Source organism: Myotis yumanensis, unplaced genomic scaffold (genome assembly GCF_028538775.1).
Source record: "Myotis yumanensis isolate MYYU_CA2020_CCGP unplaced genomic scaffold, mMyoYum1.0.hap1 SCAF_1, whole genome shotgun sequence".
Classification (NCBI taxonomy): domain Eukaryota; kingdom Metazoa; phylum Chordata; class Mammalia; order Chiroptera; family Vespertilionidae; genus Myotis; species Myotis yumanensis.
In genome coordinates, this window is record NW_027223752.1 from 104,352,731 (window position 1) to 104,378,195 (window position 25,465).

The window sequence follows — 25,465 nt, forward strand, 5'->3', positions numbered from 1 at the left end:
AAAGCACTGCTGAGCACTGTTTGAAATCTTTATTTAAGCTTCAAACAATTTTTTTCTTAGAGGTACAAGAAATAATGGTGTATCTTTTAATTGATGGCATCTCTGATTTAATAACAAATAGTATATTTTATTATAATTGTTTATACTTCTTTCGTCCCCCTACTAAACTATGAACTCTTTGAAAACAGAGACTGGTTTACTCAATTTTGTGTCCTTAGCTCCTAAAACAGTTTCTGGCACATAAAAAGCATTTGACAAATTTCTTTAATTCAGTTGAAAAAGAAATGCCATCTTCCTGACAGGGTGACAGGTAGGTGCAATCTCAGAGACAAAGTCAGCCCTGTGTCAACAAAAACCGTTGTTTATCCCCAAGGCCTGTTGGCCTGGGCAAACAAAGTCACAACTTCTCTGCGTTTCATTCCAGATAAGTGCTGTCTAATTTGAAAAGTATATGGTAGTCCTCCAACATGTCATTTGCTCTATTTAACAAATTGTCATTTATTATGTTTCCTTTACGTTGGGTTCAGGTGATTTTTAATCAATGAGAACAGTTATATTAAAGCCAAATTAAAGTAATTCTTTAAAATCTGATTTTGCAAACTCAGATCCAATTACATTTAGACTATAAACTGAAAATGGTACTCAGCTCATAGAGATGTTTGATTTGGTGTGCATTGTGTTTTTAAATTTTTTAATTGACCATTAGAAGATAACACATTTAAAAAGCAAGTATTTTGGCTTCTTTTTAAAAAATCAGAAACTCTGATGATATTGGCCCCCATTCACTCAAGGCATTCTTTTTTGGAAGGAACCATTACCTGGTTCAGAGGCAATGTTCCCTATTTTCTCACAACCCCACATGTGACTATGTAACTTGGCCCCTTTAGGCACTAGAGTTTATGGTGGATCTTGAAGTGAAGGGCTTGCTTGATTATATAAGTCTCTAACTTAATAAGGGATATAAAATCTGTGAAATGAACAGCTTTGCCCAGAAATTCAGTAATGCTCTATGTGAATAATTTTCAATAATCACATTTGCTTCTACAAATAGATTTTTCACAATTTTTATATCTGTCTTCTAGAGAAGAAATGTTTTTATGCATTAGGGATTTTCCTATAAGGTATATTGCTTTTTTGGTATTTAAACCAAAGAAAAAATACTTAAGAAAAGTTGAAGAGCAAAATAGAAGATTGGGTTCACAGTGTTGCCCAAAATATGCAATTGCTGTATTGGATGCATTTGAAGAACACACTCTTATCCAGGTGGTAATCACAGTCACTTTTAAGTTACACCTAAAAGCAAGCTCTGAATTTATATAGAACAAGCATATTTAATTACTCTATTATTTTGGTGAGATTCTTTTAACCAGTCATACAGTAGTTACTGCTATTGACATTAGCATTAGATTTGGTTACAAGTGACAAAAAAACACCCCAGGAACAGGCTTTAACAAGATTGAAGTTTATTTATTTTATGTCTGAAAATGTCTGGATGTAGGTGATCCAGGGCCATTTTGCCGTAGTGGTGTCAGGGACTCAGGCTCTTTCCATCTTGTTGCTTAGTCATGCATGACCTACATTTCCAAAGTCACCTCATAGTCCAAGAAGGCAGCCTAGCTCCAGCAATCCCCAGAGTGCAGGAGAGAGAAAGGCCAGAATATTCTGCATCTAGTACTCCTTAAATCCCACTTTCCCCAAGAAACTTTCTTCAGCTAATTAAGAGACGACTGATAATTATCTTCTATATTCACTTAAAACCTACTAATACCAGACTTCAATCATTTAAATATTTTAAAATGTACTTATGGCTCAGCCAGTGTGTCTCAGTGGTTGAGTGTTGACCCAGGAAACAAGAGGTCACCTGTTGGATTCCTTGGTCAGGGCACATGCCCAGGTTTCGGGCTCTATCCCCAGTAGGGGGCATGCAGGAGGCAGCCTATCAATGATGTTTCTCTCTCATTGATGTTTCTATCTCTCTATCCTTCTCCCTTCCTCTCTCTCTCTGAAAAACAAACAAACAAACCCTAGCCAGTTTTTCTCAGTGGTTAGAGCCTTGGCCCTCAGACTGAAGGGTCGTGGGTTTGATTCCAGTCAAGGGCACATACCTCGGTTGTAGGCTCGATACCCCGCTCTGGTGGAAACATGTGGGTGGGTGGGAGGCAACCAATTGATGTGTCTCTCTCACATCAATGCTTCTCTCTTTCTACCTCTTTCCTTCCCTTCCACTTTCTCTAAAAATTCAATGGAGAAAAATATCCTCTGGTGAGGATTAACAAAAAAAAAATCAATAACGTATTTATGTTATATATAGTCTCAACATCTTTATCATCATGATTTTCTTAAATCAATGATTCTCAATCCTGACTATACATTAGAGGTGCCTGACGAACTTTAAAATGAAAAACAATTCTCAAGTTCAGGATCAATACGTGGTAAATCCTTATTGAATATCATCAATAGGTTCTGAAACTTAATGCGAAACAATGTATAACAAAAGTTATACATTATACACTATAAAGTAGGCTGATATAAATGAGTTAAGTTCCTATGGTATCTCATCAATGTTGTAATGAAACAACATTGAACAAAACTACTTGAATGAAACAGCCTTATTTGAGGACCTGCTGTACTTGGAAAACAACTGCAAAGGTGAAAAAAGGACTGACAGTTGTGGGGCAGGGTTGGGGAAGGGGTTGTTAAGGAGTGGATTCACCAATTGCAGGTTCTAACAGTGACTCACTTGCACTCAGGGCCCTAAGGAGTATGTGTACCCAGGAAAGCTAGACATCTGGAAGCCCAGTTTAGGATTCTGGACAGATAATCCTGAGGCCAAACTTTATCTAGATATATGAGGCTTCATATCTGTGAACAGACTATACAGGCCCATGGGCAGGGTTGACCAGGAGTAGCATCCACCAGGCATTGAAGATCGAAGGCTCTTACCCATGTTGCAGGAAAGAGGTGTATGTACAACCCCAAGAAAGGGAATAGGAACCAGGAAAACAGATAGATGATAGATAGATAGATAGATAGATAGATAGATAGCATTTTTGCCACTCTAGTGTGGAAGCTGTGTCAGATTGGGTTTAACTTAGAAAAAGTAAAGAAATGTAATAATTCTTGTGACTCAGATGTCATGGAACAAAATTGTGGGTGTGGCACAGGAAAATACCTTATATTTGAATAACACTTTATTGTCATATATAAGTTCTCATGTTTTACTTATTATCTGATTATAACTACAAAGCTACCCTTTAGAGTGAATACAAAGTAGAGAGGTAATGACAGTAGAAATTTAGATGATATCTAAGGAGCCCCAGACATAGATGGTGAGACCTTCACTCAGAGAGATGCTTGTGTTTTCTAATTCTTGCAGTTGAGAAAAAACGTCAAATATTTTCCTAGCTAGAAAGTTTCCTTGCTATCAGTATTTTCTTATTTGCAGAAGTAATTTTTTTCACTTTAAAATTTTATTCCTGCCATATCTATTCAAGTAAGTAGGCACTTACTACATTTTTACTTATATATACACACACATCAATCCAGGAAAATAGATGCCATTTTATACTAAGTTGCTTTGGATTTAGTTTTATTTATTACTTTTAGAGGTTCTTTTTTTTATTTAAAAGATTATATTATCCTTGTCACTTAAAGTAGACCAGTTTCTGAATATGGGCTTGGTATTCAATTCACTAGTAACTAAAGCATTAAAATAGAGTTGTCTAATTCCTAGATTTCCCTCTCTTTAAATAAAATTGGGCCATTTATAAAAAACACAAAGTCTGGTAGACTGTCAGTCCTCATTGAATGAATTAATACTGAAAGTTATACAAACAACTTTTCTGAGAAATAAGAACTGAAGAAAATCAGGCCCGGTGGCCACATAAGTGCTACTCATTTATTTTAAAATTTCACTTTTTTAAGAGTGAACATACATAGAATAAAATTCAGAAATAATAAAGGTATAATTCAGTGAGTTTTTACTAATATATATAACCCACCACACAATTATGATATATACTGTAGATTCTTTTGCCTTAATAGAAATAGAGGCATATCTACACTAATAAAAGAAAAAGATGCAAATTGACCATTCCTCCAAAAATACCCACCAGCCAATCAAGAGTGAGCATGCAAATTAACCTGACAAAGATGGCAGGTTAATTTGCATGCGCAGGCACCGAGCGGCCAGGGGCAGGTGGCCACTTGCACATGCACCAGCGCCAAGCGGCTTGGGTCCCGAGGATGGGCGTCCTCGGGACCCAGGCCGCTCTGAGCCTGTAGGCCTGCACGCAGGCCCAGAGTGGCCCGGGTCCCGGAATGACACTCAGCCACTCCAGGCCTATGCGCACCGGCGCCTAGCAGCCGGGGGTGGGGCAGGAACATCCCCGGGACCCAGGCGCTCTGAGCCGGCACACGCGCAAGTGGCGGAGGGCAGTGTGGGAACGTCCCCTGCAGCAAGCAAGCAGACAGGAGGGCCCTGCTTGCCACTGGCTGTGGCAGCGAGGGGCAAGCAGTCCCCTGCAGGGCCCCCACAGAGAGCAGACAGCAGGGCCCTGCTTGCCCCTGGCCATGGCATCAAGGGGCAAGCAGTGCCCCGCAGTGAGCGAGCAGACAGCAGGGCCCTGCTTGTCACTGGCCATGAGAGCGAGGGGCAAGCAGTCCCCCAGAAGGCCCCCACAGAGAGCAGACACCAGGGCCTGCAGTGGCGTCAAGCAGGCAGGTCCGCAGAGAGCAGAGAACCACGGGGAGCAGGCCTAAGCCATCAGTAGAACATCCCCTGAGGGCTCCCAGATTGAAGAGGATGCAGGTCGGGCTAAGGGACCCACCCCCCCTCATGCACAAATTTTGTGCACCAGGCCCCTAGTAAATAGAATAATATAGTTTTTTGTGTCTGGCATCTTTTATGTAGCACAATGTCTTTAAGAGGTATTCATATTGTTGTATTAGTACTTCAAGTGTTTTTATTGCTGAGTAGTATATATTTATTTTTTATTTAATGTATTTATTTTTCCATTCCCCTGTTGACAAATATTTGAGTTATTTCCAGTTTCTTTCCATCATAGATTAAACTGCTATACCTTTCAGTACAACTCTTTTGTTTTCATTTGTCTTGGATAAATACCTTGTAATGGGGCTGAATTTCATGGGTAAGTATATTCTCTGTAAGAAACTGCCAAATTGTTTTGCAAAGTGGCTTTACAATTTTACATATTCATCAGTAATGTATGTGAGTTCTAGTGCCTTCACACTCTCACCAACATTTGGTACAGTCAATCTTTCAGCCCTTCTATTGTTTATTTTCTGGTGTTCTATATAAGAAAGCTTGGACTAAACCAAGGTCACAACGCTTGCCCTTTTGATTTCTTCTAGAAGTTTTATAGTTTTAGCTTTCATATTTAGGACTATGATCCATTTTGAGTTAAATTTTTGTAGAGTGTAAAAGGGGATTGAAGTTTTTTATTTCAGCCATATAGATAGCCAACTAACCCAGCACCATTTGTGAAAAGAATAGCTTTCCCCAATGAATTACCATGATACCTTTGGCATCATCTCTAATATCATCCTTTTTCACAAATTCCATCTGATCTCATTCTAACCAGTCTCTCCTCACTCAATACCATCTTCACTATGGTCAAGTTTAGGTGAATGAGTGAATGAATGAATGAATGAATGAACAAAATTTTAAAAAATGACAACACATAAAACCCTGTAGTGCATTCTGTAACACTGCTCAGGTTCTCTTCAGAACAGAGACACTCATTCCAGCTGCCAGATGTTTGGGTTGGAGATGGCTCACAGTTGTGTCCCTCTCTGGGAACTGCTTTTACTTGCAGGAATCAGCCTTGCCCAAGGCTATTCCCCTCCTCCTTGGGAGTGATCACATCTAGTGCCCTCTCACTGTGCATAAGAAAGCCTGGCCACCTGGACTTAATGTGGGACAACTCTGAAGGGCCATTTCTGCTACAGAGGTTCCTGTGGGATGCAGCCTCTGCTACAGCTGCATCACAGCCAACTTCCCTTCACTCCCTTACAAGCAGTGTTTCCCAAGCAGATCTTGGGGTTTTGGGGACTATTACTTAGGGAGTCTAACCCCTGATCTTCTTTTTATTTATTTTTATTTTTTTAAATATATTTTATTGATTTTTTACAGAGAGGAAGGGAGAGGGATAGAGAGTCAGAACATCAATGAGAAAGAAATATCAATCAGCTGCCTCCTGCACACCCCCCACTGGGGATGTGCCCACAACCAAGGTACATGCCCTTGACCAGAATCGAACCTGGGACCCTTGTGTATGCAGGTTAACGCTCTATCTATGAGCCAAACCGGTTAGGGCACCTCTGATCTTCTTAAAGTTGATTATGCCATTCCTTTGCTTAATCCTTTGCCTACAGACTACAGAGTTAACTCTTAAGCTGGCATATTAAGGTGTTCACAGTCTGGCTTCAATCCATCTCTCTCTCCTCAAACTCCTCTGTCACCACTGACTCTACCCTTCAGACAACTTCATATGTTTGTATCCCAAAATTTCCCATATGGTTCTCTCTCTCTCAGATAAACTTCTCACCTTCTGCTCATCCTTCTGTTCTGCCTTGGATCAGATGTCAACCCCTCTGGGAAGTCTCATTTTTTTCTCCACAGCACCATGCCATCTTTTATATAAGAACTAGAGGCCTGGTGCACAATATTTGTACACTGGGGGGAGGGTGTCCCTCAGCCCAGCCTGCACCCTCTCCAATCTGGGACCCCTTGGGGGACATCCCTCTCACAATCCGGGACTGCTGGTTCCCAACCGCCTGCCTGCCTGCCTGCCTGATTGCCCCTAACTGCTTCTGCCTGCCAGCCTGATCACCCCCTAGCCACTCCCCTGCCAGCCTGATCAATGCCTAACTGACCCCCCCACCCCCGCCAGCCTGGTTGCCCCTAACTACTCTCCCCTGCAGGCCTGGTCCCCTCCAACTGCTCTCCCCTGCTGGCCTGGTCATCCCTAACTGCCCTCCCCTGCTGGCCATCTTGTGGTGGCCATCTTGGACCACATGGAGGTGGCCATATTGTGTGAGGGCATGATGGTCAATTTGCATATTACCTCTTTATTATATAGGATTTATCGTCTAATGTTTAAGCAGATTAGTTTACCTATCTGACCCTCCTACTAAATTGTAAGCTCCTCTACACAGAAACTGAATCCTGAGTCCTGTGCTATCTTCAGTAGATTATTATCAATACATTTTCTGTTAGTGAATTAATAATAAATATCAAGAAAAATTGGGCATTGTAAAAAGTATTAGGCATTTGGAAATTTTTGCTACACTTGGTTTCTGGTATCTTATACCTAGACCAGCAATTTTCAACTTTTTTTATCTCACGATACACATAAACTAATTACTAAGAATCTGTGACACACCAAAAAATATACTTTTTGCCGATCTGACAAAAAATAGGTATAATTTTGACTGATCTACAAAAAAATAATAATAGTAATTACCTATCCTTTTTGCTCCAAAGTGACTTTTTAAAAAATTGGGTGCCTATGCTTCTATATAAGGATTTCTGGTACCAAGAGTTAACCAATCAGACACAACCTTATTATGTTACATGACCAATAAGATGCAACTCTCTTATATGACCTATACATTTATGATTCAAGACAGGGCATTCACACTGGATGGCTGCTGTTTTATTGGATGTTGTCATTTTTTTTTAAATTTGATAATCTAAGGAAAAAGAGGTAATTGCCTCTGACTAAACAATCAGGTACTACATGTTTTAAAAATTCTTGAGGCACACCACTGAAAATCGCTGATCTGCACTATTATCTATCTTAAAGAGAGTTTGTATTTTTTCTTAATCCTTTTTAAATTCTTTTTTGGGGTGCAGAATTTTATGAGTTTATTTACACAAATACAACGTGTACACAATCTGTCTATTCATTTTCTTCGCTGTGCAGCCTGCATTGGGATTGGTGACTCTGATGGCCAGCTGGGCTGCTCTTTCCACCCAGGCTTTGCGGTTCTTTGAAGAGACGCTGTGAGCAATCTAAGCACAGTGAGATCTGTTGCACATCAGCAGCACTTCAAGCTCCTTGACTTTGTGAACCAGAAACTTCCGAAAGCTGCTGGGCAGCATAGGCTTTGTTTTCTTGTTGCTCCCATAGCCAATGCTGGGCATCAAGATCTGGCCCTTGAATCTTCTGGGCACCCTATTGTCAGTGCCTCTGGGTTTCCGCCAGTTCCACTTAATTTTGACATATCGGTCTGACTGGTGCCAGATGAAAACTCTTTGGTTCTCTTTTTGACAATCTTGGGTTTCAGGAGGGGTCTGAGGGCAGCCATGGTACTGAGTAGGAGATGGCTGCCACCTCCATAGGCAGCGCCGAGGAAGGAGGAGACTAGCCTTTTTAAATTCTTGACTACCATGTTCATCAGCAACAAATCCAGGCAAACACTTCTATATGAAATGAAATCTAAACCTCAGGTTTTAAAAGTTCTGTTTATTAAAAAGAAGGCGGAGAAGAAGAAGAAGAAGAAGAAGAAGAAGAAGAAGAAGAAGAAGAAGAAGAAGAAGAAGAAGAAGAAGAAGAAGAAGAAGAAGAAGAAGAAGAAGAAGAAGAAGAAGAAGAAGAGGAGGAGGAAGAGGAGGAGGAGGAGGAGGAGGAGGAGGAGGAGAAGAAACAGAAGAAGACGAAGACTGGGGAGGACTGGGGTAGACTGGGGAGGGTTGAAATACCAATGATTTGAGGGTGGGGGGATTTAGAGAGAGAGTGAAAGGGAACAAGAGAGTGGCTGGCGAGAGACTGAAAATTTTCTTCCCATTCCAAAGAGGTTTATTTTTTTATCTTTCTTTTTCACACTGTAAAGCAGTGGTTCTCAACCTTCTGGCCCTTTAAATACAGTTCCTCATGTTGTGACCCAACCATAAAATTATTTTCGTTGCTACTTCATAACTGTAATGTTGCTACTGTTATGAATCGTAATGTAAATATCTGATATGCAGGATGGTCTTAGGCGACCCCTGTGAAAGGGTCGTTCGACCGCCAAAGGGGTCGCGACACACAGGTTGAGAACCGCTGCTGTAAAGTGTCAAATTAAATTGCAAAGTTAATTCTCATCACTAAGGAAGGATTGTAAATGTATTAATTAAGGATTAGTGGGCATTTTAATTTTATTCATGAGAATGGAAACTTTTAAATGATTAAACATTTATTTGTTCTCTTTTACATATTTATGTTATAGAATATTACAGTTTAACATTAATATTTTAGACTCTAGGTTCTAGAGACTTGGATGACTACTTTAAAATAAGAGCTGAGCTTATTGATAAATTTGATTTTATAAATTATGATGCTGGAGTTTCCTTGAGAAATTGTTCTTTTCTTCGAAGATAAAGTCCTTAACAGGATGAGATCTTACCTTGCAGGAAATCGTGAATTCACTGTGGAGAAGAATGATTTGGATTTCACTCTGGGAGAACATCAGGTACCTTTTGAGTACTTACTGTCTCTTTCAGTGATTTATCTTATGCATGAAAATAATCTGCATTTTCAAAACAGATGAATCCATCCTTATAGAAATTGAACAGTTATTCTGCAAGAAAATCTAAGAGAAAGAAGAACAAAATAATTTATTTTTGCTAAGGTAACTATGTAAAAACAAGGTAAAAATGAAAAAAAAATCCTTGTATCTTTAACTGAAAATTCAGGTACAGTGGGGCCTTGACTTATGAGTGTCCTGACTAACGAGTTTTTTGAGATATCAGCTGTCTCTCCGCCGATTTTTTGCACTGAGTTGATAGGATAATTTGAGTTAACGAGCTCCTTAACGAGCTCCTTAACGAGCTCGGTCTCGGAGTCAAGGCCCCACTGTATTTAATGATTATGTAAAAATTTTTATTTTAAAAAGTGATGCATTCATTCATTGAAAAAGTTGGAATTATTGTCTTCTTTACAAAAAAATGTTAAGGAGATTATGAATTCTAAATTATGAAAAAGTAATCTGAAAATAAAATTATAACCAATTTAAAATTAAAGACTATGTTTCTTTTTCCAAATTTGCCTTGCCTTTTAACATTTACTTTGGATCCCTCTGCTACATTCCCTCAGTAAATAAGCTTCCTAATTCACAGATAGTATTAAAAAGTATAACTTCACAGAAAGGAATCAAGTTACAGTGCTTCAAGCAAAACTAAATTATAATGCTTTAAATGGCACCAACAATCAGAGATTTTAATTTTTTTAATCAAATCATGGGTTTTTGTTAACAAAATAAAAGTCTAACTTTTTATAAATATGTGTATAGATGAACACTGTCCACTTGTCACCTTGATGGACAGAGATTATTATTAACAATAGTGTAATGCAGGTATACAGAGTCTGAAATTCTGTCTCTTAAGACTTAAAGCTTGCCCACAGTAACAGCTGTTTTAAATTTAGGAGAACAGGAGTGAGTTAGGGACATTTTGTAGGAAACAAATGAGCCCTCAGCACACACCAATTGCTGATAAATTCAGAAAATAATAAACATTCTTCCTTGAGCAAGGCAGCAAGATAGAAAATATACCTGCAAAGGCTTATTTTCAAAACAGAAAAGATGCTGCTGAGGAACTGAGGCATTTGCTGAAGTTTCTCCATTTCTCTATTTTCACCTTTTTTCATTCAGGACAGTCCCTGGCTTCAATCGTTCTCAGAAAATCCCAGAGATCTTGATTTAAATAAAATAAAACCCAAAACGTCACAACTCAAAAATGTCAGCTTCAATTTTAAAATCTACGTAATTCACTATTTTTTAAATTCTTTATTGATTAAGGTATTACATATGTGTTACCTATTTTAATTTCTTACAAATATTTTAAATGTATGAAATTAACATTTATATTATAGAATAAATGCTAATTTTTCAAAAAATAGACTTACTTTAGATCTATTGAGTTTATTCAATCAACACACATCAATCAATGCTTTTGAAAAATACTGTAATATTGACATATAGGAGAAAACTATGACTAAGGCATTTATTTTCAAGGGTCTTTCAGTTTGATAGAGGTGATATGATAGTAGGAAACAATAATGATACAAGATATAAAAGTATTAACTTTCAGTATGAATATAAGTTTTAAATAAACATTTGGCAATTTAGACTTGGCAATGTAATTATAAGCCATGACTAAGTAGGTTTGTTGAATGAATTAATATATATTAATATTATAATAATATAAAAATCATACAAATTAATAGTATCTATATATATAAAAGCCTAAGCAACCATTACAACTGAACAACTGAATGAACGGTTGACCAGTCGCTATGATGTGCACTGACCACCAGGGGGCAGATGCTTAATGCAGGAGCTGCCCCCTGGTGATCAGTGCACTCCCACAGCCAACCTCCCGTGGCCGGCCGGTGGTGTCATTGTCCATTCCTTCCATGCCTGGCCCGGCAACCATCGCCTCCTCTCCCGAACCCACCGAGGCCTTTGGGCCCCGGGCTGGGACAGGGAACCAGAGGTGGGTGGCAGCGGACATGGCCCCTTTCCCAGGGGGCCGGAGGGCCAGCTCCCTCCTCAGGGCCAGTGGCCAACCTCCTGTGCCCCATCCCTCCTCTGGCCAGCAGGCCCTGATCGGCCCGGCCCTGACTACCGGTCGGGCCTAGGGATCCCACACATGCACAAATTCGTGCATCAGGCCTCTAGTAATATTATAAAAATATGAGGATAATTCAACATTATAAAAAGTCTAGTTTATTAAATGAACAATTTTTCAAAATGCATATATTACTATAGACAAAAGTACAAAGTTTATACTGATAAACTTTAGCAGCAATTAACAAAAAAAACCCAACAAAACAAAACACAATGACAACAACAACAAACCAGCAGCCATAATGCTAAAAGACAAATGGCTAAAGTCATCACTATTAAAATCAGGGTCAGTCATGAAGCAGAAGCCACACCAGTTATTTTAACAGAGAAAATTAAATATAAAGCAATATTAACTAGGTGCCAAATTATTCACAAAGTAGTTTTTTAAAAGAGAGAGAACTTGGGATTACAGAGGTAGCAATTTCAGAAAGCAGCTATAACCCTATGATTGAATGGGATCAAGATGGGAGGTTGAATTTCTTAAAACTTAGAAGCCTAGAGAAGGGCCCTTGTGGAAATGAAACTCAGACTTCTAGTATCTATGAGGGGTGGTTATGAAATGAGGTGGTTTCTACACATGCTGAAAAATTGTTCATGGGATTCTTCTGCTACTATGGGAAGGTACTGCTGCTGACAAGATGAGGAAACATTGTTGGGATGGTGCTCATAAGAACAGGGAGCATATAAGAAGCTCTCAGAAAACAAACAGGAAGGAACAAGTCCCTTCTTCCTTCTCCAGCCTGTGATCTCTCTGCCTATGAACTCTCCATCAGCAGTGTTTAACAGGGAATAAACTTGAAAAGTGAAAACATGGTTTGCGGAGTTCCAGCCCTAGCATCTTGAGCATAGCATAAAAAGTTAGGTTTGTAAGTAAGAGATAATAGCCTAATAAATGACATACTTACTATCATCACTATTATTCAAAATTGTTTTGAAGATCTAGGCTAATGCCAAAGGTAAGAAAACAAATAATCCTATCTAATAAAAGAGAAACATGGTAATTAGCTGTACCTCCGCTACCCTTCCCATTGGCTAATCAGGGCGATATGCAAATTAACGGCCAGCCAAGATGGCGGCCAGCAGCCAGGCAGCTTGAAGTGAACAGGAGGCTTGCTTGCTTCAGTGACAGAGGAAGCCAATGTTCCCCGCCTGCCTTGCCAGCCTCTGAGCTTGCAGTTTAAGAAACATTGTTACAAATATAGAAGCTAAACAAAACCCCAGAAACCTGCTTTCAGCCAGCCAGGATCTCAGAGCTGGAGTTGAAACAGTGTTTCGATTACAGAACCCAAACAAACCAGATACCTGCTTTCAGCAGCCGAGGCCTCAGAGCTGGAGCCAAGCCTCAGAGCTAAAGCTGGCCCAGAATAAAAAAAAAAAGAAAAGAAAAAAAGGAGTGGTTGGGAGCTTCAGTCACCTGCCAGCCTGAAAACGGCCCTCAGCCCCTCACCCAGACTGGCCAGGCACCCCAATGGGGACCCCCACCCTGAAAGGGGTGTTACCAGCTGCAAACAGCTATCATCCCCTCATCCAGGCTGGCCAGGCACCCCAGTGGGGACCCCCACCCTGAAGGGGGTGTGACCAGCTGCAAACAGCCATCATCCTCTCATCCAGGCTGGCCAGGCACCCCAGGGGGGACCCCCACCCTGATCCAGGACACCTTTCAGGGCAAACTAGCCGGCCCCCACCCATGCACCAGGCCTCTATCCTATATAGTAAAAGGGTAATATGCCTCCCAGCACCGGAATCAGTGGAGCAGTGAGGCCTCCCGAACCCAGGATCAGCATGACAGGGGGCAGTGACCAAACCCCCTGATCTCCCTGCGGCTCTGTGTATGACAGGGGGCGTCGCCCCAACCCCCTGATCAGCCCTGCTCTGTGCCTGATAGGGGGGAGCTCCCCAACCCCCTGATCGCCCTGCGGCTCTGTGTGTGACAGGGTGCGGCGCCCTCCCCGCCCCCCATGGGCCCTGCTCTGTGTGTGACGGGGTAGAGCCATAACCTCCCCATCGGCCCTGCCCTGAGTGTGACAGGGGGGAGCTCCCCAACCCCCTGATGGGCCCTGCTCTGTGCGTGACAGGGGGTGGCGCCGCAAACTCCCTATCGACCCTGCCTTGAGTGTGACAGGGGGCGGTGCCCCAACTCCCCTATCGGCCCTACTCTGAGTGTGACTGAGGGTGGTATTGCAACCTCCCGATCCGCCCTGCTCTGTGCATGACAGGGGGCGGTGCCCCAACTCCCCAATCGGCCCTGCTCTGAGCCTGACCAGGGGCTGCCCCTAGGGATTGGGCCTGCCCTCTGCCACCCGGGAGCAGGCCTAAGCCAGCAGGTCATTATCTCCTGAGGGGTCCCAGACTGTGAGAGGGCACAGGCTGGGCTGAGGGACCCCCTCTCCCCCCCAAGTGCACATATATATAATAAAAGCCTAATCTGCAAATTTTTGTGCACCTGGCCTCTAGTTAATAATAATCAATATAAATCCCGGGAGGCACGTTCTTTTACTTGCAGGGGATGTTATTATACCTACAAACCCAAAGAAACTATATTAAATTACTTTTAAAAATAAAAAAGCAGGTAAAGTGGCAGGATATAAGATAAATATACAAATATAAAGCAAGTTGCAGAAAAATTTGCAATATAATGCTATTTTTATAAAATAAAAATACTACATGTGTTTGTGTTAATATAAATATGAATATATGTTTGTAGGAGAATGAAGAATACGATAGATAGATCACTTGATTTACCTCAGAAGGAAGAATTTGTAAGAGACTAAGGGAATAATTCTTTTTGTTATAGCTCTATGTTTTTTGACAATGGAGTTTAGTCCAGCAGTAAATAAAAAATCAGAGAATCATGCAAATATTTTAAATCTTGTCTAAGTCTCCATTAAAAGTTGGCATGTTTTAGGCTACTGACATAGGTTTATGCATAGAATAAAAAAATATTTTGTTTAGTGGGCTCAGGTATGAGGGGAAACTAGGCAGTCATCTCCTGCGATCAGCATGGCTTTTCTCTTCAAAACCAGTTGGCACTCTTGAAAATATTACTCATTATAAATTTCTCTTTTTATAAGATAATTGAAGGTGGCAGCCAAAATGCAAATCTGATGAGGCTCACTTATATATCAAGGTTAGACCCAGGCTTATTGCAAACAACAAGGGCTCCACCTTTTTAATGCCTAAAAATACCTATCAAAAGAACCATAGAGCCCCTGCTTCAGTTTTAATGACATTTAAATCAGATTCACACAAACCTTATTTTAATATGGGTAACTTTGTTATTAGAGTGCAACTCTCTGCAGTATATAATATTAAATATCAGAACATATTAGGAAGAAACTAAAATGGCTGTGAATATTTAATATAAAGTAGCCCTTTTAATGATTGAAGGACCAACTTTACAACACTGGAGAAATTCTCAGAGGAACAATTGCATTTGGAGGGCTGCTGAAAGTTTATCTGAGAGGATATTTTGAAGTTATCCCAGAATTTTTTTCTCATCTTCTGTAGTTAGACACTAGAATCCCTTATCTGATGATACCTCACTCTGAGTTTTGCAACGGATCAAGTCATGGCTTTTTCTTAATATTAGTTTTATGCATTTTGTGACTGCCCCCAAGAACTTTGTGCTATATCATGTGTCTATGCATGACTTGTGGTTAAGATGCTGTGGAAGAAAAAAGCTATTTCTCAAGCCTTTGGGGCTCCAAACGAACCTAATGATATCTTTGAAGCCCTGTCAAAATTTTTCTGGACAAATGACCTTTAATAAAATATTGGTAGGAATGTGCATTCATGATGCCCATGACACAGGATTCACAGTGGAATTCAATGGGGGGATGTCATGGGGGAATCAGTTATTCACCATCCAGCACTCTATGAGAATGAGAATACTATATAATAAAAGCTTAATATGCAAATCAACTGAACAACCGAACAGCAGAAGGACCATCTGGATGACCTTCTGGACGACCACGCTATGACACACACTGGCGTCAGGCCAGCCAAAGTGGTGCAATGTGATTGGTCAGGGGGCCCTGCCATTGCCCCATAATCGCCCCACAGAGGGAGGCCCAGGCCACCCTCTGCAGGGCGATTGATGTGTGTGTCGGGGGAGGGGCTCTGTGATCACCCCAAAGGGGGAGGCCCAGGCCACCCTCTGTGGAGCGATTGATCACGGGGCTCTGCAGAACCGGGGAAACGGGGGGTGGGGTGGGGTGGGGGGGTGGGGGCAGGGAAGGGTGGCAGCAGATGCAGGCAGCACCAGGCCAGGGAGGGTGGTGGGGGGGGGGGGCAGGGCTGCGGGGCAGCTGGGGCTGTGAAGGCCTTTCCTTGCATGAATTTCATGCATTGGGCTTGTAGTTATTCATATAACTCATGAAAAGTACTAGCATTTATGCCTTACTTTGAATATTTGAATGTTCATGACAAAGTTCTGATGTTTGATCCTGAAGTTTCTTAGTTATCAAAAAGAAACATATTTGGCTGAAAGAATGCAGGGGCCTTATTTTTAGAACATCAAGGAAACTACCAACTACTTCAGACCTTTAAAACTAATAATTTTTTTTTTTAAATATGTTTTATTGATTTTCCACAGAGAGGAAGGGAGAGAGATAGAGAGTTAGAAACATCGATGAGAGAGAAACATCGATCAGCTGCCTCCCGCACACCCCCCACTGGGGATGTGCCTGCAACCCAGGCACATGCCCCTGACCGGAATCGAACCTGGGACCCTTGAGTCCGCAGGCCGACGCTCCATCCACTGAGCCAAACCGGTTTCGGCTAAAACTAATAATTTGATCCTGGCCACATTTGGCAAGTATATTTAGAATTCTGTATATGGAAATTTTAAGAGGTAAACACCAACATTAATGTGTTAAGTATACTTCAGACAATTAAAACTCCAACTAAAGGGAAAATAAATTGTTCTAAAAAAAAAAGTCTCTTCCTGACTTAATTATTAAAAGTGATGTCAGGGAAAAATGAAAAATGTAAGTTATCATCTAGTCTGCTTGCAAGATAAATTCAAGTAATATGTGGCAGAAAATTCCATCTGGAAATTTGGGAGGAAATTTCATATTTGCCAAGCAATTCCTAAGAGAAGATTTGGAGAACAAATTTGATTTGTTTTAACTTCCAGAAAATTCTTTTGAAAATTTTTGGATAAAATAGGTTCTTATTTTACCCCAAATAAATGAGCAGGCCTTGGATGCCCTTATCCAATTTTTATTTACTATATTTGTGAAACTTTTTTCTTTTACAATATAAAATTTTATATTAATGGCTCTGAAAGCAAAGCAGCATGATAGGCTTGGTGTTAAAAATGCCCTAGCTGGTATGGCTCAGTGGATAGAGCATTGGCCTGTGGACTAAACGGTTCCGGGCTTGATTCTAGTCAAGAGCACATGCCCTAGTAGGGGGAGTGCAGGAGGCAGCTGATCAATGATTCTCTCTCATTATTGATGTTTCTATCTCTCTCTCCCTCTCCCTTCCTCTCTGAAATCAATAAAAAATTTATAAATAAATAATAAATAAATAGCCTAACCCGGCTGGTGTGGCTCAGCAGTTGATCATTGACCTATGAACCAGGAGCTCTCTGGTTCAATTCCTGGTCAGGGTACATGCTTTGGTTGTGGGCTCAATCCCCCTTGGGGGGCGTGCAGGAGGCAGCTGATAGATGATTCTCTTTCATCATTGATGTTTCTATCTCTCTTTCCCTCTCCCTTCATCTCTGAAGTCAATCAAAATATATATATATTTTAAATGGCCTATGTTGTGTTCTTGCTCCCAACTCTTCCAAACTCTTGCTTCCAAAGAAAGCTCAATAGCCAGCTCAATATGCACATAAAGTCACATAACTAAGATTGAAAATGTAGGTCTCAAGTTAAAAATTAAATCTTTCTTCTAAAATACAATTGCTTTTATTTTGTTATATTTAATTCTACAATTTCAAATGGAATAAAAAGAAATCATAGTTTTGAAATAAGGAAGTAGGCTAAAATTCTTGCCTCATTTTTGCTACTTATGGAATACACCTTTATGTGTAGCAATATAGAAGTAATTGTAATTTCCTGTATACATTGTGTATTTTATGCTTCTGTGCCTTCTCAGATTATGCTTTCCTTTTCTAAAATTCCCTTTCCCTTTCCCAGTTCACATGGTTCAGTGGTTGGGTGTTGACCTGTGAACCAGAAGGTCACGGTTCAATTCCTGGTCAGGGCACATGCCCAGGTTGTGGGCTTGATCTCCAGTGTGGAGTGTTCAGGAGGCAGCCGATCAATGATTCTCTCTCATCATTGATGTTTCTATCTCCCTCTCTCATCCTCTCCCTTCCTCTCTAAAATCAATAAGAATATATATTTTTAAAAATTCACTTTCCCTCAACTTTTTAACTAAGCTAATTCCTTCTTGACCTTCAAATCTCAGAGCAAGTCAGTCATTTGCTCTAAAGAGCCTGGTTTAGATGGACTAGCCTTTCTTTTACTCTCCACAATACCCTACTCAACCTTTTATCCTAGCCTTCCCACAAACTGTGTGCTCCATGATGCCTGGGACCAGGATCATACCTTATTTGGTTTTATATGTGCAGCCACTCTCAGAGGGTCTATGGCATGCTAGTCTTTCAATACACATTGGTTGCCTAATATTTATAGGTAAATACATGCAGGTATACATGTCACAGAAAATAAGTAGAGAGAAGTCAATGATTAACTAGGTAGTAGTGATGGTGGGCAGTCAGGAATGAGATACAGAAGAGGTGACACCAAACAGGATTCTAAAACTGAAGAGGCCATGCCACATAGAGGGCAAAGTTGAAGGAAGCCTGAGGGAAGAGACTCTCAGACAGGGAAAGAGTATGTGAGGGAAGAAAAAAAAAAGGAAGAAGGGAGGGAGGGAGAGTGAAGGAACAGAGGAAAGTTTTTAGCAAAGAGATAAGGAAGTATAAGGAGATTTAAGTCAATGTGGAGTAGTGAGAACTGTGGTAACCTGGAAGGTACATACCTCATTTAAAGGAGCCATTACCAAGCTTTTATAGATTCTTTTCATATAGGAATTTGGAACCTAATATTACCATAGCTTCTTTTTTAACAGAAGCTCATAATTGGATAGGAAATCTCCCAGTTTTTAGATATTAGTAGGTAACTTAATGTTTTAACACAGGCTGCAGTGGTTCTCAACCTTTGGCCCTTTAAATACAGTTCCTCATGTTGTGACCCAACCATAAAATTATTTTCGTTGCTACTTCATAACTGTATGTTGCTGCTGTTATGAATCATAATGTAAATATCTGATATGCAGGATGGTCTTAGGCGACCCCTGTGAAAGGGTCGTTCGACCGCCAAAGGGGTCTCGACCCACAGGTTGAGAACCGCTGGGCTAGAGAGTCACATCCCTGGGCTAAATTTGTCTACTGACTTCTGTTTTATGTCCAAAGCAATAAGCATGTAAACTGTGGAAAATGAGCTGTCTTGACTCACCAGGTCAGTGGTCAGGTGGTGGTGTGGGAATGTCATAGAAACACCCATTTTTATCTCTGTGAGGTTTCCCAATGATGAGAAGCGCTCTGATGAGAGTGTGCTCTCATTGCTAACATTCTCTATCAGTGTGAGGCCACTGCTGAATTTGTGGACAACCCTGAGGAATTTCATATTCCTGAATGAAATGGAAAGATCTGGGAAAAAAAACCTCTAGATAGTTTAATTTTACACTCTGAATAAATCTCCAGGGAGAAGGTAAAGGGGGAACAATAAATGGTTCAAGGACAGAAATGTGGGGACACTTTCAGGGCACTTGAAAGGAAGAAAAGGAAGAAAGTAGAACAAGAAAAACAAGGAGAGTTTGCCATGGAAACCGAGGGAACAAGGCCAATGAGGTCATTTATTACAATTATGCTCAGGTTATATAGCACATTTGTTTTTTATTAATAAAATGACATGAAAAGTAATTTTAATGACTATTAAATTGTTTCTTCAGCATTCTTTTGCATGTGGGTTCAAGAGTTAACATTCCCTAACAAATAATACAGTATGAGAAAAGAGATTTGAGGCTAGTTTCACATCTGCTTTATTTTAACCTTTCTACACAGGAAAAACAGTCCTGATGATTTTTGCCCAGTGTTTAAACTTGGAATTGTCTTACCTAGAACTGAAAGCCCTCACACATGATGAAATGAATCTTGTGGTGTTGAAACTTTGGAAACCTGGCATAGAATTTTCTTCTTAGATTTGAAATTCACATGAGAAATATCTACAATTAGTACACAAATATGGGGAAGTGTTCAACCTCATTAGCAATCCAATATATACAAATCAAAGCAACAGTAAGAGAGCCTGAATAGTTTGGAATAGTGCTGGTTTCTGGTGCTGGCTGCTTTGCTGTTGCTTCTACTTTGAAACAGTGCTGTAGGTTGTACGTTTGGGACAAACCCTATAGAAAATAATTTGGCAAAGCATTTGAAGAACCACAAATTATCCTGACTCTGTAGTTTTTGGAACTGAATTTGAAATCTATAAAATATGAGAAAAACTACATATATAGGGATTTTTGTGTCACCTGTAATTACAAGATATCAGGTATACCTAAAATGGCTATTAATTAGTTCAGTATATTATTGAGGTGGATGTCCCTAGAAGCAGAACCTGAGATGGGGGTTGTTGTGCAGTGATTTAGTGAGAGTTTTGCCAGTAAAACCTACAAGGGAGTGAGGGGCCCAGGATGGGATTGAGGAAGAAACGAAGTGAATATGTGAGTTCAGTTGAAGTCAAGCCTCAGCCTGAGTCAATGGGGAACTCTGAAGTGTGAACAGCCCCACGGATTAAGCCCACCTTGAACAAGGGTGTGGCATTTTTTAGGTGTCCCATTGGTTAAAAGTCGTCTCTAGGGGGAGAGCAAAATCATCCCTGCATTTCCAGATGAGGCAGCCCCTGTCATTCTGGAGAAGGGGTTAGCTCATAGTACCTGGAGAATGGACTGGCCCAGTGGGGTATGGACATTAGCAAGCACCCCTCTGCTCTCCAGGTTGGAGAATCTGATTAATATGTAGAATCCAGCTCAATTATAAAGGGCAGAACTCCTAGATTCCAGTCAGGTTTTATCAGCCTAATCCTATTTCTTTTTCTTCTACAAACAACATGCCTCTTCGTCTACAAATGGCTTCTGCCAGTGGAAGCTGCTAAATTATTCCTCCAATACTCTTCATACCCTTTCCCCATCTGACCTCCTACCACCACTTTGGCCTTAAATTACTAGTTGAACAAATTGATGAAGAAGAGAGAGAGAGAGAGAGAGAGAGAGAGAGAGAGAGAGAGAGAGAGACATTGGCAGGTGGAAGACAGAAGTCTGGCTTTTAGTGGTTCAAACTTGGGGATATGTGTCTTTTTTTTTCTTATTAGTGCCAATCCAGTATATCACAGTAACAAAGTGGGTGATTCGGAAGCTTGTCCAGTCTCCTTTGGGAGCATCTGCTCTGCTCTGGTTCAGGCTGTGGAGTGTGTGCCCTTTAATCCAAAAATATGCCTCTCTATACAACCCTTTGTATGATACAGGTAGTGGAGAATCTGGCTGCTCCTTCCCATATGGTCATTAGTTTCCACTTCTTATCTTTTTGTTTATCTTCCAGGGAATTTTAAAGAGAAATTGTTAAGTATCTCAAAACTATCAGGAATGGTCAGTTTTCTGTCAAGTTAATTCAGAAGTTTTTAAATGGGGGGTGGGGGGGCATTCACACATTTGAGAAACTTCTTTGAGAATTATTTTAAATTAATGTCTTTTTACTAAAGATTTTCTGTTTAAACCAGACATTCTTATTTCTACCTGCTTTAGAAATAAATGATAAATATGCAAATTCAAAAGCAATGAATGAAAAGCACCAAGGCTTTTCCACCTGAAGCCTTAAAAATATTCACGAGACAAGGAAATGACAGCAGAAAAATTCAGAAAGGACCGAAGTGGTCAAGAAATTATGTTTGTAATTCAAATCCCTGTTCTACCACTGAACATTGCTACTTTGGATAAGGTACTTTCTCTTTTCTGCAGGCTCCAGATTCAGAATGTCTGGCTTTCAATGTTGGCTTCACCTCGCTCTAGCTGTATGATCTTTGGCCTAGTAGTCCCTCTCTGCCTCAGTTTTCTTTCCCCAAACATGAGCATAATTAAGAGTACTTATCTTCTAGCAGTGGTTCTCAACCTGTAGGTAGCGACTCCTTTGGCGGTCGAACGACCCTTTCACAGGGGTCACCTAAGATCATTCTGCATATCAGATATTTACATTACGATTCATAACAGTAGCAACGTTACAGTTATGAAGTAGCAACGAAAATAATTTTATGGGTGGGTCACAACATGAGGAACTGTATTTAAAGGGTCAGAAGGTTGAGAACCACTGTTAGGGGGTGATTTGAGGATTAAATTAATTAATACTACTCAAATGCTTAGAAGAACACTTGGTACATAACAAGCATTAAGACAACATTGGATACTAATTTGTTAGATATTATTATTATTTTTAAATTAAATATATATGAAGAAAATAATAAGTGTTCAATAAATTCTACGACAAGACTTAAATGTTAGACTCAAAACCATAAAAATCTCATAGAAATATTTTTTCTGACATATCTCCTCAGGTAATGAAAACCAAAGAAAAAATAAACAAATGGGACTACATCAAACTAGGAGTTTTTCCCGGCAAAGGAAACCATCAACAAAAAGAAAAGACAAACCACTGAATGGGAAAACATATTCCCATTGATACATCTGATAAGGAGTTTATATCCAATATTTGTAAAGAACTTACAAAGGGTGTCCCAAAATTCACGCAAGAAGTAATTTTGATAGAAAACACAGGTTTATAACTAAAAATTGTGTAAATTTTTTATTGATTCATAAAGTATACAGTATAGGGTTATGTATGGAATAGTATATCAGGTAAATGGCCTCCACAGCTTTGCTGGCACATATGCACTCTTTTGTTATTGCCTGAACAGCTGCATTTTCGAAGAATGGTCCTATGATGCCTCTCCCAAATCCGCACCAAACAGTGACATGTTGTGGATGCATTTGTTTCTCAACAATCACCCGTGGATTTTTCTGAACCCCAAATGTGACAATTTTGTCGATTAACCAAGCCATCAAGATGAAAATGAGCCTCATCGAAATTCAGCCACATTTATGCAAAATGTCATGGAAAATTTCAACAAAAGAGTGCGAATGTGCCAGCAAAGCTGTGGAGGCCATTTAACCAATATGCTATTCCTTACATAACCCTATACTGTATACTTTATGAATCAATAAAAAATTACAATTTTTAATTATAAACTTGTGTTTTCTATCAAAATTACTTCTTGTGTGAATTTTGGGACATGCTTTAAAACTCAACACCAAAAACAAAAACAAAAAACAATCCAGTTAAAAAGTGGGCAAGCGACCTGAATAAACACTTCTCCAAAGAGGGCATACAGATGACCAATAGACATATGAAATGATGCTCAACATCACTAGTCATCAGAGAAATGCAGATTAAAACCTCACACCTGTCAGAATGGCTATCATCAATAAATAACAAACAACAAGTTTTAGCAAGGATGTGGAGAAAAGGAAACCCTTGTGCACTGTTGGTGGGAATGCAGATTGGTGCAGACACTGTGGAAAGCAGTATGGAGTACCTCAAGAAATTAAAAATGAAGCTGCATTATGATCCAGTGATTCCACTTTTGGGAATTTATCTGAAGAAACTTGAAAGAATATATGTATCTGTATGTTCATTGCAGCATTATTTGCAATAGCCAAGATTTGGAAGCAGCCCAAGTGTCCATTAGTAGATGACTGGATAAAAAGCTATGATACTTTTACGCAATGGAATACCACTCTTCTGTAAAAAGGAAGAAAATTTTCCCCTTTGCAACAGTATGGATGGGACTAGAGAACATATGCTAAGTGAAATAAGCCAGTCAGAGAAAGACAAGTCCCATAAATTTCACTCATATGTGTAATTTAATGAACAAACTGAACTACCAAGCAAAATAAAGACAGAATCATAGATAGAGAGCAGGCAGACAGCTCTGGTGGCAGGGAGGCAGAGTGTTGGGGGTGGGGTATAGGAGGGATTGAGCACAAAAGGAAAAAAAAGAGAGACAACTCATGGACATGAATAACAGTGTGGTGATGGTGGGGTGGGAGGGTGGTGGATGGAGGTGGAAGATGGCATAGAGAGAATAAATGGTGATGGAAAAAAATAAAATAAAACAACATTGGCTGCTAATTTGTTAGATATTATTATGATTTTTAAAATTAAATAATGTGTATAAAGAAAAGAAATGTTCACCCTAGCCGGTTTGACTCAGTGATAGAGTGTTGGCCTTTGGATTAAAGGGTCCTGGGTTTGATTCCGGCCAAAGGCACATTCCCAGGTTGTGGGCTCGATCCCCAGTGGGGAGTGGGGTGCAGGAGGCTGCCAACCAATGATTCTCTCTCATTGATGTTTCTATCTCTCTCTTCCTCTCCCTTCCTCTCTGAAATCAATAAAAAATATATTTTTTTAAAAAGAAAATAAATGTTCAATAAATTATATAAAAAGATTTGATCTGTATGTATTCATAACAAAGGGTATATTGTACAAAAAGTGTTTCCAATTTGATGTCATCATTATTTAGAGCAAATGAATCACACATCACATGAAAAGGTAATGGAGGCCTTCTATGTGAAATATTGACAGATCTCTTTAAGTTTATATTATTAACATGGTGTATGCTCTTCATTTTTTATCAAGGAATATAAAATATTCTCTTAGCATGATGATTCACACTGACAATACTAAAAACAAACAGTCACTTAAGAAACAAGCTTTAATAGAATTAGCCCTCCTCTCCAAGAATGATAATACCATAAAGGAAAGGAGGGAGGGAGGGACAGAAGAAAGGAGGAAGGGAGAGAGGAAGGGAGGGAGGGAGCAAGGAACAGAGGAGGGAAGGAGGATGGGAGAAGAGAGAAAGAGAGAGAGAGAGAGAGAGAAACTATGACAGTGAACAAATAAAACATTAACAAAATAAAATAGTGTTACAAAAATATTATCAGTATGTAACTTAGAAGCTTGAAATTTAGATATTATCTCTAATTGGTCTTAGAAATTAGTCAATACTGGTTCAATGTCACCTATGGTGAAAGGGTAAACATCTTTTTTTCCAGGCAAATGCACGTGTAAGTTTTCTTTCTGGTAATTTCATGACTTAAAGCAAAGCCTTGAAATCCATTTATAAAGGAAATGTAAACACATTTAAATTAAGTGTTGAAATATGTCTTCAAGGTAATACAGGTGTTTCTTCTCTAGTGTGATGTGTTTCTTTAGAGACTCTGTGCTCTACAAAACCATACCAGGAGTTTATGAAGAAATACAGTTGGAGCAGCCACTCCAAACTATGCAACTTTGTGAACAGAGCACTATAAAAACACAAATTGGTTCCTGGAACAATAACTTCAGGAGCCCAGTTGGGCAGCTCCCAGAGTCTAGAAAGTGCCACAGCAGAACAAGAGGGGCAGTGCTAGCAACATGTACATTAGAGCAGAGCTGGCAGGGCTGCGACCGTGCAGGTGGCGAAGGCTGTGGGTGCTATGAAGGCGGGCACCGGGGGCTACTTACTTCTCTGGGGTGAGTGCCCCACAGTCCAGCAATGTTTATCTTCTTAAAAATGTAGTTTATAGGTTCCTAGCGCTAGTGTGGTAATTAAGCTGAGTTTTCTTTTTCCTTTTCTACTAAAGGTAATAATTTGATTGTTGCATAAGGTGCTCCTTGCCTAGAAAAAGATCATGAACCAATGCAATTTCCTGGTTCAACAAAGCT

At 40.0% G+C, this 25,465-nt stretch overlaps 1 pseudogene; it reads right to left on the bottom strand.

Annotated features, from left to right (window-relative positions):
- Positions 1-7,925: 7,925 nt before the first annotated feature.
- Positions 7,926-8,385, bottom strand: LOC139004703 (large ribosomal subunit protein eL32-like; annotated as a pseudogene).
- Positions 8,386-25,465: the final 17,080 nt, after the last annotated feature.